We start from the raw sequence: 22500 nt of genomic DNA on the forward strand, positions 1-22500 counted from the left end.
AATGTAAAGTTATACGGCCGAGTCTCTTTGGGAAAGAACTGATTTCCTGTGAGTTATTAAATGATATCCGTGCAAGAGCTCTTATAATATTTGCATGAAATATTTAATAATTTGACCACAAAGCTCATTTTGTCTTAATTTATTATTATGTTTTACATTTGAGCGAAATTGGGCTTATTAGCCACCTTGTTTTATAATCTCCTGATGAAACCAGACCTCCGACGCTATTAAATCTTTCACCTGTTAAATCTTCTAATATAAATAGAGTGGAAATGAGGACATTTTTCCCCTATTAAAATGGCTGTTCTTTTTATATGTGCTCTTTTAATATGCTTTCCATCGGAAATGAATTAAAAGAGCAAAGCTATTTTTACTCACTGATATGGTGCAAGAAGTCAGTGTTAACTCTGGAAAAAAAATGACCTTCAGAAAGTTTTAATTCTGTTCATTTAGGGCATGATATTCACTTAGAAGTTTGCAAATGTGTTCTGTAAGTGTGAGAAAGAGCTGTGAGAGAGTGAAATGTGTGGTCCAAATGAACTCTCACTGCACTGGCAAATTTTAAAAGCTGAACACTGGCTTACTGCTACCTGATCAGGGTATTTAATATGTTAACAAATATATTCTATAAAGCAAAATGCTAGACTGTTGTCAGATGACCTCAATTTTTGAAGGTGAGTGGCATTTTTCAATAAATCATTATTATTATTAATAAAACGAATATACACACTAATAATTATGAAAATATTTTTTTAATTCTAAGTATTATTATTATTATTAATAGAATGCATACGCAAACTAATAATTATGAAAATATTTTTAGAATTCTAATAATAATAATAATAATAATAATTATTATTATTATTATTATTATTATTAACAACACACTGAGTATTATTATTAAAAACAACAAAATTAATAATAATAATATTAACAACAACAACAATGATAATAATAATAAAATAATAGAAATAATAATAATAATAATAATAATTATTATTATTATTATTATTATTATTATAACAATAATAACAACAACTACAACAACTACAACAATAATAATAATAATAATAATAATAATAATAATAATAATAATAATAATAATAATATTAATAATGAAAGAAGCAAATAACTATTATTAAAACATCAAACTAATTATTATTGTTATTATTATTACAATTACTACTACTACTACTATTATTATTATTATTAGTAGTAGTAGTAGTAGTAGTAGTATTGATACTAACAGGATGAATATGCAAAAAAATAACTGCTGTATTAGTAATAATAAAAATAATATAACAATAATTATTAAAACATTTTTTTCTAATATCAATTTATCAATGAATACTTTTCTTAAATAAATATTATTAACACACTGATATGATGACAACAACAACAACAACAACAACAACAACAACAACAATCTAAATCTGTTAAAATCGAATACTATTAGATTTAATCTGTTAAATGACACTGATGTGGTATAAATGTATCTAACTGTAGACAAAGCCAATTAGTTCAATTCTATGATATTGGTATTACTATAGTTCTGCAGCTAGTTTTAGCTCATTCAAAAAACATTTGCTGTTTGTTCAAACTACATTTTTATAATAAGCTGATACAGCACAAATCTTGAAGTTTTTTGTGACAAATTTATTTAACTTAACCACTTACGTTTGTATATATATATATATATATATATATATATATATATATATATATATATATATATATATATATATATATATATATATATATATATATATAAATAATTTTATTGTTTCCAGTTGTCAATTGACAAATCAATTGTGTGGAACCTAGAATTTTTTTTACAGTGAACTAATTCTTTACCAAAGTACCATCTTTACAAAATAAAGCTGAATAACAATGATAGAAAATTACTGAAAAAATGTTTTTAGAATTGGATTGAAATGTAATTCATTCAATGTATTGTATTCATTCAATTTATTATACAATTTTTGGTTTTTGCAGTGTCCTGTCTAGTGGATGAGCACTCAAAATTGCAACATGGGCTCATTTTAAAAGCGTAGCCCTATATACATTTCTGGAGATTGGGAATTACGCAGATATAAGTATGTATGGCAGCATTTTACCTTTAAAGCACTTTTCGTGTTTACCAGCTGACCGCTTACCTCCTTATAGATGCATACCAGTTACCAGTTTGTCCACGTTGTCGTACGTTGGCAGACTTGAGACGCAGAGAGGAGTTGACCACGACAACGGGGCTCGAATCCGAAGAAAATCAATTCCAGAAAGCAGGTAAGACAAAAACAAGAGGCAAAAGAATAATAAACAAGTAAATAACAAGGTGAGGATGTGGTAAAATCTGAAAATGTGGTAAAAATCAGGTGAGGGCTTTTTTTTGGATAGCTTTTGAAAACATTGAGGAAACTTAAGTATTTAAATTTTTGTCAGTTTAGTGGCTAATTCGTACAAATTTGTTTCAGTCGTACGAAAATGTACGATTTTAAAAAAGAGGCGTGGCACCCAACCCCGCCCCTAAAACCAACGGTCATTGGGTGATGAGCAAATCGTACTAAATTGTATGAATTAGATCATACGAATTCATACGAATTAGCCACTAAATCAAAAAGTTACGAATTGTCATGAGATTGCGTTGGTAGAGCAGGTGCGAATGGCACTAGAAATATGAGATCTCAAAAAAAAAACGTACACAGTGGCCTCTGGTGGATTTGTGAACACAAAAACTGCAAAAAAGTACCTCCTGGGACATATTCGTCTTCAGAAATATATGCAGGGGTACCGAATCAGAATGAGCCTGAGTTGTTAATATGAGTTGAACCAAGACAATTCTCACATTTTTTTGGGACAACTCAATGGTTTTATCTTCAACCCACCTTATTTTGTCCCCTTGAAAGTAACTTAATGGATTTATGTTGGGACAACATGGAGGAATTGTGTGGAACCCAGTAATTTTTACATTGAGGCACAGATCTGGGTCTCCTATAGGCCCACCAGAGCAATATTTGCTGGCGTGTGCTTCTACAGATCAGCATGGAAGAAGGTCACTGGCAGCTCGTGCTGATGTCTTGATTTACAGCTGAGCTCTGGCCTGATGCACATACTGATAAGATTGTTTCATTGTGTTCTCAGGGACATCTTTTCAAATGTGGTTAGCATTCGAGAGCCCCCCTCTTTCTCTCTTTCTCTCCGGTCTCAACTCTGCTTTGCAATGCAATGCAATATTGTTATAGACCTTAAGGTTGCTTCCTTCGTTCTATAAGCTTTTGATGCGAACAATAAATTTGAGCACAATAATATTTCCGTAATAAAAGTCTCATATGAGAAACGTCACTCCAGCGGCGCTCGAAACGTCACTCCGGTGACATTCGCACCTCAGTCTGCAAGGATCAAGCGTCAAGCTGAGCAATTTTCTGGTATTATCGTGCGCTTGAATGACACAAAACATGAAAGTGGCTTTCGCTGCAATATGCAGAGATGTTTTGGAGTTGCAGCCGCATATAAATCAGCCTCTCTGACACATTTCCAATGGGAAGAAAATGTTTATGTTACACAACTATACTGTACAGTACATGCTTTCCAGATTCATAGAAAATTGAAGTCATTAAAACAGTCAGATTGAGATCAATTCAGTGTGCTTGTTACATTATTTAAAGCATTTACTTATCATAATGTTTCATAATGCAATATTTTACTCAAGTTTAAAAGGGTCGGAGCCATAAAAAATTATTATGTAATTTGTTTAAGCTTAATAATTCACATGAACTGTATGTGGAATGTACATGAAACACTATTTCTTATTCAACACTTGCAAAATGTCTAAACAATATTGTATTGAAAAAAACTTATAAAATAAAATAAAATTTAAATAAAATAAAATAAAATAAATAAACAAAATGTTTTCCACTGTGCATAAATAAAAAAAAATAAATAAATAAAAAATAATTAAATAAATAAATACTTAATTAAAAATAATAAAAAAATAATAATTAATTAGATAGAAAGAAAGAAAGAAAGATAGATAGATAGATAGATAGATAGATAGATAGATAGATAGATAGATAGATAGATAGATAGATAGATAGATAGATAGATAGATAGATAGATAGATAGATAGATAGATAGATAGATAGATAGATAGATAGATAGATAGATTAATTAATTAATTTTAAAAATTCAATGTGCATAAATGAAAATAAAATAAAAATTCAGAAAATAATATAAATAAATAAATAAATAAATAAATAAATAAATAAATAAATAAATAAATAAATAAATTTAATGAAAATTCTCCTTCCTCTCTATGTAGGCTAGTATTTATGAACACAATATGTAGCATGATCCTCTTTCTTTTTCTACTTTGGAGAAGAGAGGAGAACAAAGTCTCACTGCTTGAACTGACTCCAAAATATTTTGCGTTTTTAAGGAATGGATAAAATAATACTTATGTTTACGTGACAAATATTTTGCATTTGAATATTAAAAAAAGCACATACGAAAACTGCGGACTTCAGTGTGCAAAGACCTTTAACTTTGGTCATTATGCAAATTATCTTCTGCATCAGTGGTCAAACAGACTGTCAACTTTACTGATAAAAATGCTAATTGATTACAAGTTGACAGCATATGTACCCATACCTGTCAATACTGGGATGTGAAAATAAGGGATTTGCACCCCCCCCCCCCCTCCCTTCTCCTTTAAAAGATCCCCAAACCACTAAATATGTTCATTTGGAGCTGTTTCATTGTAAATAAACAGTTAAATTGTCAGTAATATGTTTTATTATTTACAAAGAAAAAATAAATATATACATTAGCACCAAATGCATTAGAAAACAGTTCAGCTTATTACAATGATTAGCTGTTATAATGAATTAGAATCAAGCAAATCTCATTAGCTGTTGCTTCACTGTATATTTCACACATTCGGATTAAAGAGCAACGAATAAATCTCTCATTTATTAAAACTTTTTAAAATGTTAATTTTTAAAAAAAATTTTTTTTTGATTACATAAAACAACAGTTGTCATCTAACATTATGATGAAGGCATTCGGCTGCTTTCCTAACTTTTTAGGCTTATTTAAGACTAAATTAGTTGTGTTAAAAAAAAAAAAACACCAAGATCGACATATTTAGATATTATTATTGTTAATTAATGTGTATTATTAATAATTAATGTGTATATGTCTGTTTAAACACGCACCCAAAAGCCAGACTTTCACTCCGCGTGTACAGAATCCGTTTGGGAAAGAGAGTCTATTTATCACTATGGAGCAGGTCAGCTGACAGTCATGCACCATTATATGACTGTTTTGAGGATTGCATAGGAGGGGTGACGGCACCTGTAATAAAAAGGAAAGGGAATCCCACTATTTATATATTTATTTCAAAGTGTTTTTGTGCCTAAACAAAGCGAAAGCACAGAAAAGACTCACATTGAAGAGCACGGGGCGGCCCCTGGTGGTTCGGCGTTATGTGTTGCGTATAGGGAAGCTTGTCTCTTTAATGTTTCTTGATACCCTTCAGAGAAGGACTGAAAATACCTTTATGGGATGGTAGCAGGATAGAACTGTAAAATACGGGAGAATCCTGGGAAAAACGGGAGGGTTGACACCCCTGTTTGAGTAAATCTGAAGTAAATCAGTAAATTTGGAAAGGGGGGCTAAAAGAAATCAAACGTAGCTAGAATATGTGTAATGTCATTTGTAATCAGTAACAGACAAACGTTGAAGTAATCTATGAAGCACTAATTATGTTTCAGCGCAGATCCAAATATGTCAATGTGAAATGTAAGATGAGATGAGGTTGAAAAATCAATGCTTGTTTTTCACTGTATGGCTGAAAGAGAGAGAGAGAGAATTGAAATAGAAAATAAATACTATTCAAGGACATGAGGACGAAGAAAAAAGAAAATACAATTTTGTCTAATGGACTGCAGTTGATAATGGCAGTGACGTTTTTAAAAAGTCAGTAAAGTGACCTTTCTTCAAGAGATTCAGCTGTGGCGCTTTCAGACCAGCTTCTGAACGCTGGCAGAGTCGAGCACAGCATGCTTCGCCTCTCCAAGAAAACCATGAAACTTTGATGGAAAATCATTTCACTACGGGCTCTCCTCTGCCGTTCCCCCCTCCTTCATCTTCCTAAAGGTTGGTTTGATCTTTATCTCTCCTCTCAAAAAACATTTCTGTTTGCCTTTCGGCCTCGTCCTCCATCGTCAATCCTACAGTCTCTGACAGAACGGCTCGACCAATTGATTCCCGCGTGACGGCAAACACCACTAATGGGACAAACAGCCTTAAACGCAGAGCGAGGAGTCTCTATGAGAGGAGCTCAAATCCTCAATCTCTCGAGATTATTACGAGGACGGCTTTGTTTGCTATCGTCTTAATGAGCATCATGGCACATCAGTACCTTCCTCTAAAGTCCCATTAGTGCAGTGAAACACTTTGTTCCTTATTATTTCTCCCTTTCTGCAAGTGCATGCTGTTACTTAACCTCTTAATTGTACTATACACCCCTTAGTTATAATGACAGCAACTCATCTTTAGAGTATGTTTTTGGCTTGTTAATTCCAGCACAATCTCACTACTGACTTGCATATTGACGCCCGGTCAGGACCTCTTCTCATAGCTTATTTATAGTTCAGACTGCACGATTTTTAAAGATGTTGTGTCAAAGATGTTTTCACACTGCTACAATGACTATCTGGGCTAGAGTTTCATCACTGGTGTGTTTACATTGTAGGATGGATTGGCGACATGGGGTTTCACACTGCATGACATTACAATATTCTCCTGAGACCTAGATAATTTTTATTTCTTATTTTTTATTTTTATTTTTTTTTCTGTGATTTCCTACATCCTTTAGGTTAAAAAAGCTCCAATTTAGATTTTTTACATTTTGTTTTTATTTTTATTTTACAGCATGTCCACTGTAGTGGACCACAGAACCATTTTAGTTCAAAACGACCACCACTCAGACAACAAAACTGTACAGGATATGTCTGTAAAGGGATAATAATCCAATATTAATGCAACAAAAACAAAACAAATTTTTCCTTTTGTATTGAAACTCCTGAAACAGTTTAGTCTGAAAGAGAGCCGAACTTAAAAAACACAACAAAAAACTAAAAATAATTGATGTTAATCCAAATCTAATTTAACATAAAAGCACTTTAAAACTAATTGTCATTCTCTAATTGTCTCTAATTCTCAAATTTTCTGATAGTCAGTCTCTAAATCATAGTCTCCCTCAACTACCTTATAAAGAATCCCCTCTGCTTCAGTTCTGCTCCCTACAACATGCAGTCATTAATTTCATTAAGATGGTCCTGGTGTCCACTATAGTGGACATTTAAAAAAGGATGATATTTTGAATCACAAACAAGTTAACAGCTTTGAAAGCTAAATGTATTGTTCCTGACACTTTAATAAACAAATATATATGTAATAATAATAGTAAAAAAACTTTTAAAAAGCTAAATTTTACATTCCTCTCTCCTTCCCATAAAATGGGCTTTTTTTTGTATGTCGGCCATTTTAGATGCAGTGTAAGAAGTGGTTCCTAGCATGCCAGCCAATCCAATGACATATCACTAGAAAGCCCAGGATGTCCTCTGAACAGTACAACAGGACTTGAAAGAGTAGCTAAAAAAATTCAAATAAAATTCATAAAAACGCAATGTCCACTAAGGAGGACACAAGTTTGGACACAACTTTGTTTTGGTGCACAAACTGTCTCACAAGCAAACGCATGCGAGAAATGACATGGAAACAAGGCGAGATCAGGTGGTATATCTTTTGTTATTAACTAGATAAAATCAAATAACTGATTATTTTATCTTTGCCATGATGACAGTGAATAATATTTGACTAGATATTTTTCAAGACACTTCTGTACAGCTTAAAGTGACATTCAAAGGCTTAACTAGGTTAATTAGGCAGGTTAGGGTAATTAAGCTGGGGTGAGTTATTGTATAATGATGGTTTGTTCTGTAGACTATTGATAAAAATATTTAGCTTAAGGGGGCTAATAATTTTGTCCTTAAAATGGTTATTAAAAAAATAAAAAAAAACTGCTTTTATTCTAGCCGAAATAAAGCAAATATTTCATTCTCCAGAAGAAAAAATATTATCAGACATACTGTGAAAATTTCCTTGCTCTGGGAAATATTTAAAAAATCAAAAAAAAAAAAAATCAAAGGGGGGCTAATAATTCTGACTTTAACTGTATATTGTTTACATAATGCTTTCAGCGTATCATAACAGTTTATCACCCAGTGATAAGCACAGTTGTTCTGCAAAATTATTGTTAAAGTGAGCGGCGTTCGTCTGACAGGTCCATTTGCGATAGCAGCCTCCCAATGGATATTGGATAAGACGAAATGGCCAAGCATCCAGAAATGCCAACTGACCTAGTCAAGGCTCGAACCAGCAACCTTTTTGCTGTGAGGCGATTTTGCTACCCACTGCACCACCATGACACCTACTCACTTCATTTTGACATGTTATTTCTGCAAACAGGACGATATTTGTTTTGCTTTTATTGAAAATGTTTTTTTATTTAAAAAACAAGGCTAGAAACAAGACAAAAACTCAAATATAATTTTTTTTTCAATGGAACATGGCATTGAGTTTTATTATCTTCTGAAATCAACTTTAACTCCGATAATACCAGCTAACCGAGCATAAAAATGCACAAGGACAAAGACACTAAAAGTGTTTGACAATAACCTTGAGGACAAGAGGAACAAAGAGGAGAGAGGCAAAAAAGAGAGCTGCAAACATTAGCGCGCTGATTAATTTAGCCTACATTTACATATAATACCTGACACAAGCTGTCTTGACAAACGTTTGCGGTCGCAAATGTTCAGGACTGTAGCTGTACTTGGCAAGCTGCTTCTTCTCTCCTACCATATGGCAGTTTGACAGTGTTTTCTCTGCTAATTAGTACCTTACACATAAGCCAGGGCATCGGACCAAATGTCAAAGCATTCCTCCTATTCTTGCATCAATAATACCGCCTGAAAAAAACACAACAGAAAACAGACAAAGTTCCATCTGTCTCTTTCAAAGTGAGCAAAGTGAAGTTGTGATCAGAGATTTCGGCGTAGGACATTGAGAGAAATGCATTCGGTGAAACTAAACAATGCAATTACCTTGCAAGACTCCGGGTTTATTTGGTTGTTAGGTGCTCGCATTAGAAGGCGTAGCGAACAATAGGGGCTTTCAGAGTAATTCATTCCATCTTTGAACGCAATAGCGTTTACACAATGACCTGGGTTTTAGAAACTGTTTCATTCCCAGGTATTTCTCAGTGGGTTCAGGTTTAAATAGTCACAGAGACGCTTGGAGAGACGAACTGTTGTGTTATTTTGTTTTTAAATGGCCAGTGGTCCGTTCTTCGTATGTGGATTACTCAGTTAGCTGGATTTGGATGTTGACGATTTGACACGATCCAGGATCGTTTCGTTCTTCAAAGCTGATTCGAGAGTTGTTGTCATAGCAACAGTTCTGCTAGCTCAAACCTGATCGGGAGCAGGTTCAATTCATATAAACAGGATTAGATCGGCTTAGTTTGAGCAAAGATAATAAAGAAAGTATGTTCCGAATTCTGATATTTTCTTACAGTATAGTTATATACACTTGGGAAAATTGTACATATTTTTTAACTATATATATATATATATATATATATATATATATATATATATATATATATATATATATAACTAAATAAAGTTATATATAAATAAAGTTAATAATAAAGTTATTAAATATATAATAAAGCTATAGTCATTAATAAAATAAATAAAGTTATACATATTAATAAAACTTATGCAATCTGCACCCTCTAAATGAAAGTAAAAAGACTGCCACCTGGTGGTGCAAAGAGAAAACTTATTGATATGAACTTTTTAGATCACTTTAGTACAATTTGTATATAAAATGCACAATATGTGACTTTTTTTAAAGCAATAATAGATTTATGCAGTCATAAACATGTTTTGATAGTTAATATGCCAGTGATTTGATGCTTCACAAAAGCTGCAGAGGCCTTTACCAATATGAAAATGCTTTTGTAAACAACCAGTTATTCTTTACACCGATTAAAAAATGGCTACTATAATAAAGAAAAACTTTTCTAAATGTAGAACTAAATACACTGATATGCACTGAAATGCATGATGAATACTCTTGACACATGAAAGTGTAAAGCCTGCAGCTCACAACAAATGTGGAAAGTTATTGCGTGTCATATTTAACAAGCCGTTTACTGCTAATTTGATGTAATTTTGCTCACAGGGATAGTTGAATCTTAATCAGATGATGTCATTACGCTGCTGTGCCGTCAGCCAATCGTTGCATTGATGATCATGATTTCGAGGATCGATAGATCTGTCCTTCACAACACACGCAGCGATCTCAGATCAGTTCATCCAGACATTGGCTGTTTCTCAATTCCAAGAACGCAGAGAACGGACTTGTGTTCTTGTGGAGACCGGTCTTGCCATGTGTCCTCGGAAGAACAAACTCAGGAGACCGCGAGGGCAGAGAATGCGTCCTTTGAGAATTGAGATGCTGCGTTCTTCCTGATGGTCACATGACCTTCACGTGTTTTAAATGTTAAATTATTTAAACATTACAGCCTTCATACAACGATTTATTGTTTTTCCCCTTTTCAAAATATATACTTTGCATAAAAACATTATAAATATTTGTTGCACAATATAAATAAAACTGATTTTAATACGAATTTCAGCAAACAAACAACCCTTAATGTGTTTATTACTTTATTAAGATGTCCATGGTAATGTTTACGTTCACCGTTTCATTTAGGGAAACTCCTGAGGTAAATAAGTTATATCTCTGAACTTTAATAATAAATCTAAATAAAATGCAGCGCTTCCCACCTCCAGTCGCAATGACTTCTGGGACTTCCAGTGCGAGTTCGGTGCTCAAGTCTGCATCGTTGCGTCCTCGATATCAAGAACACATCCGGGAAGTTTTATGTGTCCTCCGTACTTGCGGTCTTGAGTATTGGAACTGAACTTGGGCAGCTGATGATGACGTTTCACGAGAACACGAGGACGCAAGACCGCTGAAGAACGCATATTGAGAAACAGCCATTCTAATCTGATTTGCGAACTTGTTTGAAGAACCAAATTAGCGAGAGATCAGTTATCAAGATTAAAAGATCCAGCATCTGTCAAATCATCTTAGATCATTTAAGCGAGGTACGAAGAACGGACCCCAGTTGTTTCTTTACTGTTGTGATTAGATGTTACTGAAAGCCTTGAAGGTTGGTTAATCAGAATTCACAACTGGTATTTAAACAATAGGGTTTATGCCGAACTAGTGTTGTTCCCATACTGATAGACTTCCAGTGACCTGTTATTGTGAATTTTTTTTCCATTTTATAAGGTTCCTTTTACAGCATTGATGTTGTAATGTAATTAAAATACATCCAGTTAAATAAACTTTTGCATTCATTTAGTTGTTCAAGCGTATAACAAGACAACAGGCCTTTTACTCGCACAGAATCAGGCTAGCGCAGAAGCTCCAATGAATATACTGGGGTAAAATAAATGCTCATATTATAAAGGCATGGCATGGGAAAATGTCATTTAATGCAGTGCTTGTTGTATAATCTGAGACCCAGTTTATTTCAGATATCACTCAGCCAGTGGAGATCGCTGATTTTTAAAGAAAACTGACCTTAAACGTGCTGATTTTTGCATTGGTGTACAGTTCACCGAAATCGCTAAACTCAGGTTACTTGCAAATTAAAAGTCCTATTAGCATGCTTCAGCATGTACCCTGTTATAATTTGCATGTGTGTCAATCTAAATCAAAAATAAATACACCATGTGCTTCGGTGCCAATAGCCTAGTGGTTAAGTGCCTCGACATATAGTACCATGGAGCTCATGGTACTGTAGTACACACACACACATACAAGGGCGTCCGGTGCGTAAAAACGTGCTGGATAAGTTGGCGGTTCATTCCGCTGTGACGACCCCGGATTAATAAAGGGACTAAGCCGACAAGAAAATAAATGAACAAATACACACACACACACACACACTCATACTCTACAGACAATTTTAGCCTACCCAATTCACCTGTACCGCATGTCTTTGGACTGTGGGGGAAACCGGAGCACCCAAAGGAAACCCATGCGAATGCAGGGAGAACATGCAAACTCCACACAGAAACGCCAACTGAGCCGAGGTTCAAACCAGCGACCTTCTTGCTGTGAGGCGACAGCACTACCTACTGTGCCACTGCATAGCTACATTCTGATTATGTGTTTCCAATATAACTCCCAATCCTCCGTGTAAACTTGATATCTAAAAGCTAGCGGCTCTGCGGTGCAAATGGTTAATGATGAGTTGAACATTTGCCAAACTTCAGACAAGCTCAGTAAGTAATTATGTCACCTGCCAAAACACATCGCCTCGTGGCTATACTTTTTAATGAGGGTTGTCTGATGCTCTGTACTTCCATTGTGAGTATCATAGTGTAAGCATTTCTGAGTCCAGATATTTTCCAGCCATAATCAACTCTCTTGTGAATCCTGGAGTATGCTGACATGTGATTGGCTGACATGTTTTTTTGGATGGTTGGGGCTTTGTGTAGTTGTGGAAGTTAGTTTAATTTAGTACAAAATTTGTGTGTGTGTGTGTGTGTGTGTTCGGGGGGGATCTGAAATCACCTTGTACAATTGATGAAAGAGACTTTTACACAGACAATATTGTATCAGTAGATGATGAAATACAGGTTAATCTGATTCTATTTTCTATCACTGCAATCATGCTAAGCACTTCAAAATTAATTCACGCAATGCCTTGCAACAGCATGAGTTTATAGCTAAATTTTGGATTTTTCTGTTGGAGGCTGTTCAATCAATTACTGCAGGTACTGTACTGTGGATAGAGAGACTGTACTATTCAGAATTACTTTGCCATCAAATGACTGAGAAAGACAGTGTGGGATAGACTCAAAACATTCACAATGTACTTGTTTCTTAGCTAAGTAAAACTACACTACCTGACAAAAGTCTTGTTGCTTATCCAAGTTTTAGGAACAAGAAATAATAACTTGACTTCTAGTTGATTATTTAGTATCAAACTTGGCTTATAAGAAAGGCAATTAATTCAGCTTATTTTACCAAAATAAAATATGATCATGCCTTGATTTCTAACAATTTAATCAGGACAGTAAGGTCTGACTTTACTTAGACAAAAGTAATTTTAATTACCATAACTAATGTACAGTATAGAATATAAAGTCATGCTGCAGTGGAAAAATAATTAATAATGTGTATGACTCCCATGAGCTTGGAGGACTGCATTTATACATCTCTGCATGACTCAAATCACGTATTAATAAAGTCACCTGGAATGGCAAAGAAATCATTCTTGCAGGACTCCCAGAGTTCATCAAGATTCTTTGGATTCAATGCCTCCTCCTCTATCTTACCCCAGACATGCTCAATAATGGTCATCTCTGGTGACTTGGCTGGCCAATCCTGGAGAACCTTGACCTTCTTTGATTTCAGGAGCTTTGATGTAGAGGCTGAAGTATGAGAAGGAGCACTATCATGCTGAAAAATTTCCCCTTTCTTGTGGTTTGTAATGTAATGGGCAGCACAAATGTCTTGATACCCTCAGGCTGTTGATGTTGCCATCCACTCTGCAGATCTCTTGCACTCCCCCATACTGAATGTAACCCCAAATCATAATTTTTCCTTTACCAAACTTGACATTACTTTTGGATATACAGTTGAAGTCAAAATTGTTAGCCCTCCTATTCATTTTTTTTTTCAAATATTTTACAAATGATGTGGAACAGAGCAAGGTTTTTTTTTTCACAGTATTTCCTAGAATGTTTTTTTCTTCTGGAGAAAGTCTTATTTGTTTTATTTCGGGAAGATCTACTTTTTACCCACACTGAAAATATCATATCTAATTATCTAATGTTAAGTAAAGTCAAAGCAGAATGAACATTAAACATTTATGTTTCCCCCCCCAGAATTTCCAGAATTGTGTTGTTTCAGCTAATTTTAGGTCGCTGGTTCGAGCCTCGGCTGGGTCAGTTGGCATTTCTGTGTGGAGTTTGCATGTTCTCCCCGTGTTCACATGGGTTTCCTCTGGGTGCTCCAGTTTCCCCCACAAGTTTAAAGACATGTGGTATAAGTGAATTGGGTAAGCTAAATTGGTCGTTGTGTATGTGTGAATGAGTGTGTATGGATATATATGTACATATCAGAATTATTAGCCCCCTAGAATTATTAGCCCCCCTCTTTATTTTGTTCCCCAATTTCTGTTTAACAGAGAGAAGATTGTTTCAACACATTTCTAAACATTATAGTTTTAATAACTCATTTCTAATAACTGATTTGTTTTGTCTTTGTCATGATGACAGTAAATAATATTTTACTAGGTATTTTTTAAGACACTTCGATTAAAACTTTGACACTTCGACACTATACAGCTTAAAGTCACATTTAAAGGCTTAACTAGGTTAATTAGGCAGGTTAGGATAATTAGGCAAGTTATTGTATAACGATAGTTTGTTCTGTAGACGATCGGAAAAAAGGTAATAATGAGGGGCAAATAATTTTTTCCTTAAAATGTTTTTTTTTTTTAATTAAAAACTGCTTATATTTTAGCTGAAATAAAACAAATAAGACTTTCTGCAGAAGAAATAAAGGATTATCAGACATACTGTAAAAATTTCCTTGCTCTGTTAATTATCATTTGGGAAATGGTTGATTTAAAAATCAAGGGGGCTAATAATAATATATTTTATATTATATAATTATAATAATAATTCTGATTTCAACTATATATATATATATATATATATATATATATATATATATATATATATATATATATTATTATTATTTTTTTAATAAATATTTACCCAAAAATTAAGTTTGAAAGTTTTCAATGAATCATCATTTATTTGTGAAAACATCAGTACGCACATTTCACAAACAAATTTAAGCATACAATTGTTTAGTGAATGAGAGCCATTGATTTTGTTTTCACGAAACCTTTACTGCACTCAATAAATGACTTGCTTGTTCAAACTACTTTTTAAAAATGAGTTGAAATAACACAATTCTTTCAAGTTTTTGGGGGACAACTTAATTATTTTATGTTCAATCCACTTTAATTAGTAAAAACAATAAAGTTGATTTGTGTTAAGACAACATGTGGCGTCATGGTGGTGCAGTGAATAGCACCATCTCCTTACAGCAAAAAGGTAGCTGGTTTGAGCCGTGACTGGGTCCGTTGGAATTTCTGAGTTTGCATGTTCTCTTCTTGTTCGTGTGGGTTTCCTCCGGGTGCTCCGGTTTTCCCCACAAGTCCAAAGACATGCGCTATAGGGGAATTGCAGAAGCTAAATCGGCTGTAGTGTATGTTTGTGGATGCAAGAGTGTATGGTTGATTCCCAGTGTTAGGTTGATGCTGGAAGGGCATCCGCTGCATTAAACATATGCTGGATAAGTTGACGGTTCATTCCACTGTGGGAACCCCAGATTAATAAAGGAACTAAGCCGAAAAAAAAGAAAATAATGAATGAATGGCACAACATGAAGGAACTGTGTGGAACCCTGCATTTCTTACAGTGTGTATTGAAGAACACAACTCAAGTCTCCAGCATCCCAGAAGGTCTAAGGGTGAGTAAACTAACAGCAAAGTTTCAGTTTTGCGTGAACTGAACTCTTTAATAAAGTGAAGCCTCTTGTTAAGCCATACTGGTATCATACGAGTGACTTTGTAATTCGTCCCCTCACACTTCTGCAAGGTTGTGGAGTTGCAGTCAGGTGTGCGCGGGGCCGGACCCAGGGATGTTTGAGCCCTCTTCCCCCTGCTAAGGAGCCTGACATCAGGGTCAGTGATAATGGCCATGGCCAGATGGTCCCTGTCCACCGGGGAGAAGAGATGCAGACAGCACGCTCGCTTGCTCACTTTAGAGGTTGCATATTTCGCCACTATTTAATACTTATTACATGCATCATTTATCTTAATTATTTCTCTATGAAAGTTTTGATGTGGAACACAACATATGTGACACGAGAGTACGTACACTTTGCCCTTGTTTGCAGACGGCGAGGCAGGAGGTCTTAAAGGTACAGCTGCAAAAAAAGACAACAAGTTTACAAAACAGCCACTTGAGTTCATGGGATTTTCAGTGTCGTCTTCATAGAAGCACCTGCAATCCAGCATAACCAGGTGCCAAATAGTGATGCTAGTCCTTTCATTTTAGGCCTTGGGTTTTATTTAATTTTTTTCAATACAAGGAAAATAATGCACAGATAAATTTAAATTTAACTGAATCATAACAAAAGTTTTACTGTCAAAATGCATCAGGTATTACATGATGATATCAAATTTCAAAGCTTTTTAAAACTATTATTATTATTATTATTATTATTATTATGACAGGGAACACTGGAAATACTGTAATACTAAAAAAAAAGAAAAAAAAAGAAAAAAAAATACTGTGGAAATATTGTAGTAATATTATAGGAAATACTGTGCGATAAAAAGAATATTATTATTATTATTATTATTATTATTATTATTGTTATTATTATTATCAATAATAATAATAATAATAATAATAATAATAATAATTATTATTATTATAAAAATGCTGCTATTATTGAATAGCAAAATTATTTAAAAATATAATAATAATAATAATAATAATAATAATAATAATTATTATTATTATTATTATTATATTATTATTATTATTATTAGTAGTAGTAGTAGTATTTACTATTTATTATTATTATTATTATTAATATTATTATTGTTGTTGTTGTTGTTGTTATTATTATTATTATTATTATTATTATTATTGCTATTACTATTATTATTATTATTATTGTTGTTATTATTTTGTGGCCAAAATTGTGTTTAAAATTGTATTATTATGTGCTAAAAAAAATATATACAGTGGTACATTTTCAGAATGAGCATATATGTTGACATACTCGGTTTACAATTCATCCTTGGAACATAATTACGATATTGAACATATTCCCTGTCAGTGCTTCAGAAGTTAATTCCAGTTGAATTTTCTGTGTCTACAAAATGTGTTCCATGAAAGAAAAAGAAAAAAAAATGTGTACCAAATAATCTGAACAGAAGTTAAGTAGTGAAACCAGAACGAGAAAGCGAGCAGAAATGGAAAGGGAGGCAGTTTGTCTGGTGTTTGATCTGACAGTTTTAATTCCAGGGTTAATTACCTCCAGCGTCAGCGATAGCGCAGTCACAAGGCTGTTGACGTGATGTTTTCTGACAGAAAGAGAAGAGACAGGCTCAAATGAGCTTTCATCGAGTGTTGTGTTTATAGAGATGGAGACCCAGAGGAGCCAACACACAGATCAGCTCACAAACCCGTTCTCCAGACTTCAGACTAAACACTAGACGAGACTGACAATGCAAAAAGTTTTTAATCAGACCTAATAAATAATCAGAGCTTTCTGTCAAATCTGTGTCCTGGTGCAACCCCCAGCTTTTGTATAATTATTATTCTTACAATAATGCGCTTTTCTTTATTGTAACTGACTCCAGCTGTCAGAGCTTAGATATTAATTATTCATAAATAAGCATAATATACAAACAAATGCAATTACATTCACCTCGAGATCCCAAATGGTGTCTAGTTTGGGTTATGAGTTAATACATGCATGCAGACAGGCACGTCCATGCACACACATGCACAAACACGCACGCACGCACAGACACACACACAAACACACTCACACACGCACAAAAGCAAGCATAAATTATAGTAAAAAGAGAGAAGAATATATAGAATGTGGTAAAAAATGAACATCTAAGACAGTATTCACCCCTAAAAATCCCAAACCAAGTCTTTATTCTATGAGCTAACGTGATCATAAAAGGTAAATAAATGAATAAATAATAATAATAAATACAAATATAAAAAAATTAAACAAAATTTTAAATAAAAATAAAAATTACAAATAATAAAACACTACAAAAACTAATTAAATAAATATAATGTAAAAATAAGTAAATTATAAAATAAAATTAACTGAACAAAAAAAAGTAATAATTAAAATAATAAATTATAAAAACAATTAAAAATATAAAATTCTGAACAAATTATCATGAAAATTTAAAAATAACAAATAATAAAAAACGGCAAAAATTAAATAAATTAATTTAAATGTGTAAATAAATAAATAATGAAATAAAATTAACTGTAAAATAAAAAAAGAAAAATATTAAAATAAAATAACTTAAAACAGTAATAATAATAGCAATAATAATAATAATAATAATAATAATAATAATAATAATAATAATAACTGATATTATAAATAAACTCAAAACTAATAATAAAAAATACACTAATAACTAATTTTAAATAAAAACAATAATAAATAATTAAAAACTACAAAAATAACTATAAAATAGAAGAAAATGTAGAAACTAAAATGTTGAAACTAAAAAGTGGTAAGCATTACAAGAAAATTAAAATAATAAAATATAAAATAAATAATTAATATATTTTACATCATGTACAGTACAAAATTATTTACTCTCAACTACTTTAGTTCTTCATGTCTATTTGACTAAAGCAAACGCATTATATTCCAAATCCATGTATTCGGCCCTATTGTCTCAGTAATCAATCACAAATCTCTAAAATAATATCTTAGTGACTATAACATCCCTACTTTATATTTCAGAATGAAACTGCCCATCATTCACAAGACCATAAGCACAACATATCCTACATAACTATTTATTAACAGTCTCATTAAGCTTCATCTTTGGACTTGAAGCAGCTGAATTTTCAGAAGCAAGATGATGAAGTCTTGGATTTTTTCTTAGCAGTAATCTGCACAGACAAGCTGACACACTCTCTTTCTCTCTCTCTCTCTGTAATTGCTAAGTTCAAATGATTACCTAGCTGTAATTTCAGCCTGAATAATGCATTAGTTATTGCCGTTTTATGGCTAATGTACAGCATCATTAGAAAGCCATATGAGAGTCATTTTCTTGGGGGTGACGGGGTCGAGTGATATGAGGTCCCTTAATGCACATATTAGCGTTTCAGAAGACACATGTGAACACCTCACGTCCAGACCTCAACCTGGCAGATCTCTCACAAGCCCTAAGGATTCAATGTGCTTCTTTATCTCGGGATAAAAGCAATAATTACCTTCCACACTTAAGTTCAGAAGCGAGCGCGTCAAGACTGAAGCTTGATGCTCCATTTTTTTAATGATTCATGAATCAATCTGAATCAATCTCAGGCGCACAGGAGACATGGCTGTATTATGGATCAAATCAATCAGACAATAAATGAGCTCTGAGTATTTTACCAGCTGATCTGCAAACAGTTTAATTCAATGTTCAGTATTATATGACCACTTGTGTTATTTAATTATTTTAATAAATAAAAATAATAAAGAAACTATATAAATATACACATTTATTCAATTATTTATGTATTCAATTATTGTTAATATTATTATTATTACTAATATTATATATATAGTTTAATATATATAGTTTATTATATATATAGTTTAATTCAATGTTCAGTATTATATGACCACTTGTGTTATTTAATTATTTTAATAAATAAAAATAATAAAGAAACTATATAAATATACACATTTATTCAATTATTTATGTATTCAATTATTATTAATATTATTATTATTACTAATATTATATATATATATATATATATATATATATATATATATATATATATATATATATATATATATATATATATATATATATATATATATGTGTGTGTGTGTGTGTGTGTGTGTGTGTTTCCTAAATCCATTGTTGTTTTATACAAACTGACACTGTATTTATGTATATAACCTCAAATCATGCTCCTACTACCTTACAATATCTATAATACGTCCATAATAACCGCTCGCGATAATGTTTATTTCTATAGCATGTGTCAACAGATTAATACCAATTAATGAGAAAAGAGGAAGGAGCAGAAGAAAAGGGGTTTTCTATAAATAATAGAGCTGCCAGCATTTTTGCAATTGTTGTTTGATCTTGTAGATGTTGACACTTTAAAGCACCTCAGCAGATGCTCAACCCTGCCTTTCCTTCCAAGTGGAGCCTTGTGTTAATGAGAATTTTATTACACCGGTAAGACTTTACATTAGAATGCATGATACCATTGACAGCCACAAACAATGTCAGATCATCAGAGAGTATCTGAAAGATATAATACACTTTTCTTTCCAGAGCTGGTGGCAATAGTTCATCTTCTCTCAATATATATATACACAACTGAAGGTTACCCATACTTGATCATAATGTTAATCTGGCTAACATTATTTTGTAATTTATATCTATATATAGATAGATATATAAAATATATAAGTACTTCCTATAGGCAACATTTTTTAACAGAACATTGATTTTTAGCTGAAACTAAAATTCTACACTTAGTGATTCTTAACTTCAAAGTCAATGATTATCCACACATTGGGGGGGGGGGGGGGGGGAACATATACAGGCAATAATTAATAGTTGTACCTACTAAAGATGCATTGAGGTCTTTTCATGTTAAATGATTGGTCTGTGCACAAAATAAATAAATCAATCAATCAATCAATCAATCAATCAATCAATCAATCAATCAATCAATCAATCAATCAATCAATCAATAAATAAATAAATAAATAAATAAATAAATAAATAAAGTAAAAATAAAACAAATATATATAAATTTAATAATAAAACTTTTGATTTAAAATCAAAACAAATACCAAACCCTATCTTTACAGCTTAAGAGAGAGAATTGAAATACCATGGTTACATCAAAGCATAACAATAAATGTGTGTTTTGTGAAAATTCTGTATCTTTCAGAATATTCAAAAGGACTTGTCATCTTTGCTCTACCGTTTTGCTTTCTATACAAAAAAAGAAAGAAAGGAAAGAAGGAAGGAAGAAAGAAAGAAAGAAAGAAAGAAAGGAGGAGCAAAGGAAGGAAGGAAAAAAGGAAAGAACGAAGGAAGCAAGGAAAGAAAGAAGCAAGGAATGAAGGAAGGAAGAAACGAAGGAGTCAAATGATAAAAAAATGAAAGAAACAACGTGAAAAATAACAAGTGATACAAAGTAAAAGAACAAGCGAAGGAAAAAAGTAAAAGGCTGAAAAACGAAAGAAAGAAAGAAAGAAAGAAAGAAAGACAGAAAGAAAGAAAGAAAGAAAGAAAGAAAGAAAGAAAGAAGAGCAACGAATGAAGAAAGCAACGAATGAAGGAAGGAGGCAAGGAAGGAAGGAAAGAAGGAAAAAAGAAAGGAAGGAAGGAAGGAAAGAAGGAAGGAAGAAAAGCAGGAGGGAAGAAGTCAAATTAGGAAAAAGTGAACGAAACTACTTAAAAAAACAAGTGAAAGAACGTAAAAGAATAAGTGAAATGAGTAAAGAAGGGAAAAATAAAAAAGGAAGGAAGGAAGGAAGGAAGGGCGCACGGGCAGGAGGAAAGAAGGAACTAAGAAAGGAAGGAAAGTCCAATAATGTAAAGGTGAAAAAAACAATATAAAAAAATAACAAGTGATAGAAAGAAAGAAAGAAAGAAAGAAAGAAAGAAAGAAAGAAAGAAAGAAAGAAAGAAAGAAAGAAAGAAAGAAAAGAAATAAATAAATAAGCAAGGAAGGAAGGAAGGAAGTAAGGAAGGAAAGAAAACAGCAGAAGGAAGAAAGAAAGTCAAATGAGGAAAAAGTGAAAGAAACAACATGAAAATCAAGTGATAGAGCATAAAAAATAAGTGAAAGAAATGAGTAAAGAATGGAAAAAGAAAAAAGGAAGGAAGGAAGGAAGGAAGGAAAGTCCAATAATGAAAAGGTGAAATAAACAATTTGAAAAACAACAAGTGATAGAAAGAAAGAAAGAAAGAAAGAAAGAAAGAAAGAAAGAAAGAAAGAAAGAAAGAAAGAAAGAAAGAAAGAAAGAAAGAAAGAAAGAAAGAAAACTGTCTGGAAAACCACTGTCTGGAAAAGCCAGGAATTAAAGTCTCCCACTACAAAGCCCTTTATCAAGGGACGAGCATCCAAGACGGGATAAGGAGCTTCCATTAACTTCCCAGCATGCATCTGTGAAGAAGTGGTGAAAAGCAGGTGGGAAGTGTTGACAGTGCATCTTGAATAATTTAATATCAGCGAAATGTATTAAAGCCCGGCTGTCATGTATTCTCCCTCATGATAGCAGGATAGCTTTTTTTAACGGTTTATTGTCACAGCAGCGCATAAACGCAATCTCCAGCCCCGTGAATGACGAAAAAGACAAATTTCAAGATCACCTGTGAATTGAAGTGGGCGTATAATCAAGGCAAAACTGACACGCTTCACCTGTCAAATTTACTGACTCTCCTCCCCCTACAGGACGATATAAATGATATTTTCTTATCCTGGCTTTGTGTAAATGCTCTAAGGTGCCCTA

At 32.8% G+C, this 22500-nt stretch overlaps 1 long non-coding RNA gene across 14 annotated transcripts in view; it reads right to left on the reverse strand.

Annotated features, from left to right (window-relative positions):
• The window catches only part of LOC147843329 (uncharacterized), a 121928-nt gene that overhangs the window by 18359 nt on the left and 81069 nt on the right, over positions 1 to 22500 (reverse strand). For 4 of the 14 annotated variants that reach the window (XR_015493045.1, XR_015493049.1, XR_015493041.1 and 1 more), the window contains one exon: positions 2157 to 2249. The exons of 3 other annotated variants lie outside the window; for them this stretch is intronic. This is a non-coding gene — a long non-coding RNA (uncharacterized LOC147843329). Of the gene's footprint in view, positions 1 to 2156; positions 2250 to 5210; positions 5350 to 7495; positions 7654 to 8571; positions 9030 to 16112; positions 16162 to 22500 lie in introns of those variants that run through there. 7 more of the 14 variants (XR_015493042.1, XR_015493047.1, XR_015493044.1 and 4 more) reach the window with 3 other exon arrangements.

Source organism: Danio rerio, chromosome 6 (genome assembly GCF_052040795.2).
Source record: "Danio rerio strain M-AB ecotype USA chromosome 6, GRCz13ab, whole genome shotgun sequence".
Lineage (NCBI taxonomy): Eukaryota > Metazoa > Chordata > Actinopteri > Cypriniformes > Danionidae > Danio > Danio rerio.